Genomic DNA, 1,991 nt, shown 5'->3' with positions numbered 1-1,991 from the left:
GTGTTTGCCGCCTTCTGCTGTAAAACGGGGGGAGCGGAGCTTAATTCTTATTGATTTGTTTTACCCACCTTCGAATTCTCGGGGCTCTTTCAGCGCCTTTAGACCCGCCTAAAAAATAAAAAGCGGGGAGCCGTTCTCGGGCACGTCCCCCCCCCGCCCTTCCCCGAGCCGCGGGGGGGTCCAGGGGGCTTCCAACCTCCTCATTTTCCAGCCAGGACCCCTCTTCTGTGCCGGGGGGGGACAAGGGTGGGCAGGGCTCTGCTGGGGGTGACCCCGGCGGGTGGGGGGACCGGCAGGACCCGCGGTCCCGGCTGCCGGCGGCTCATTTCCATCCCCAAAAGAGGGGGGGGGGACGGACCCTCTTCCCCCCCACCAGGGAGGGAGGGGAGGCGGCAGGGAGAGGGGTCGGTGCCGCCGGTGCGGGGGAAGGAGCGGGCTGGGGCTTGGCAAAGCCGATATTTTGGGGTAAAACGGGGTGGGGGGAGGTCTCTGCCGATCGACTTATCTGTTAGAAAGCGCGTCTGCGGGCGAGCTCACCAATCCGGGCCGGGCGAGGCTGCCGAGACCGTCCCCCGGCGTCAGTTTTAATGGGAAACTTCCCTGCCTTGCGGAGGGGGGGATGTATTTTTTGATATAAAACCTGCGGCTGCCGCCGCCCCTCCCCGTCCTCGGCTCCCGGGAGGTTTGGCTCCCACCTCTCCTTCCGGGCTCCCCATTTTTGGCCAGGGGATTATTTTGGGAAAGCCCTCCGCAGGGGTGAAGCGAGAGCCCGTGGCCGTGCCAGGGCGTGAAAGCCCATCCCCAAAAATAAAAAATGAGGAGGAGAAAGAGCCCTGCGCGGAGCTGATCGCCAGATTCCCCCACTCGAAGCCTCCTTGCAGCGCCGCTCGCCCGCAGGCTGCGCACGGCTGCTGCAGAGGGGGCAAATATTAAATATTATATATTGAACATTAGATATTGAATGCGATTTTAGGGAGGGGAAGACGACCCGGCCTCCGGGACGGGTTTTCTTGCTGCGGCGCCGAGAACAAGGAAGGGAAGAGCCAGGGGATGACCTGGGAGTACCCGAAAGGTTGGGGGACCCCAGGATGTCTCCCCTGGCCTCGCCTCGTCCTTCCCGGGGCCAAAACCGGAGCGAAGGTCCGCGGAAAAGCCGCCCGACACACGCCTGGAGCCGGCTGGGCTGCAGGGCTGGGGGGCAGCGGGCAGAGCAGCCCCTCCCGGCCGTGTCCCCCCCGTTCCGACTCGTCCACCTCCTTTTTCCTACCCCCTCTCCCGCAGGAATTCAAGTTCTTGGCCGGTCGCTGTGTGGGGACCCTCCCCCCGGGCTCTGCTGTGGTCTCCCGAATTTGGGGGTTGCCCGGGGGCAGGTCCAGCACAGAGACAAGCCGGGATTCCCGGGAGGATGGAGCCAGGATTCCCGGGAGGATGGAGCCAGGATTCCCGGGAGGATGGAGCCCGGCCCGCTCGCTCTCTCCTCAGAAAGGATTTTTTCCCGGGATTAAACCCCCGCCCGCATAGGATAATTTAATAATCGGCGGGAATTAATTCTGGCTCTGCCTTCGAGAAAAATGATGGTTTGTGGCACAACCCTCTGTCATGGCAGAGAAGAAAAGGACCCAAACCCCGCCAGCACTGGCGGGTTTCCGATGACTCGATGCACCATTCCCAAAATGGCTCAGACGCAGAACATGGAGAAAAGGGGGAATCCGGTTCTTCCATAGAATCTATTTATGCCATTTTCCCAATTATAATACACTTTCCCTCCTGGAAATGAACCTGGAAAGGAACCGGGTGCTGTAGGAAACCTACTAAAGCTTAGGCGGGCAGAAGGTATTTTGTGTTTGTGTCTGGTTCTGTATTCGCGACACATTCCTAAAAATATTAAAATACGCCAATTTAAATAGCTAATAATGGGCAATAATGGGGAAAAAATAAGGGAAAATGTGGAGGAGTGGGATTTTAGAGGTTTCGGACAACGTAAGGATATA

At 59.1% G+C, this 1,991-nt stretch overlaps 1 long non-coding RNA gene across 1 annotated transcript in view; it reads left to right on the top strand.

Annotated features, from left to right (window-relative positions):
* LOC108508361 overlaps positions 1–1,294 on the top strand; it is a 10,503-nt gene extending 9,209 nt beyond the window's left edge. Inside the window, exon 3 of the long non-coding RNA XR_001878382.1 lies at positions 1,282–1,294. This is a non-coding gene — a long non-coding RNA (uncharacterized LOC108508361). The remainder of the gene's footprint in view (positions 1–1,281) is intronic.
* Positions 1,295–1,991: the final 697 nt, after the last annotated feature.

The sequence above is a fragment of the Lepidothrix coronata genome, unplaced genomic scaffold (genome assembly GCF_001604755.1).
Source record: "Lepidothrix coronata isolate B3197 unplaced genomic scaffold, Lepidothrix_coronata-1.0 Scaffold291, whole genome shotgun sequence".
In the NCBI taxonomy this organism is placed as follows: Eukaryota; Metazoa; Chordata; class Aves; order Passeriformes; family Pipridae; genus Lepidothrix; species Lepidothrix coronata.
The sequence above is the reverse complement of the archived record's forward strand: the minus strand, read 5'-3'. Positions and strand labels throughout refer to the sequence as shown.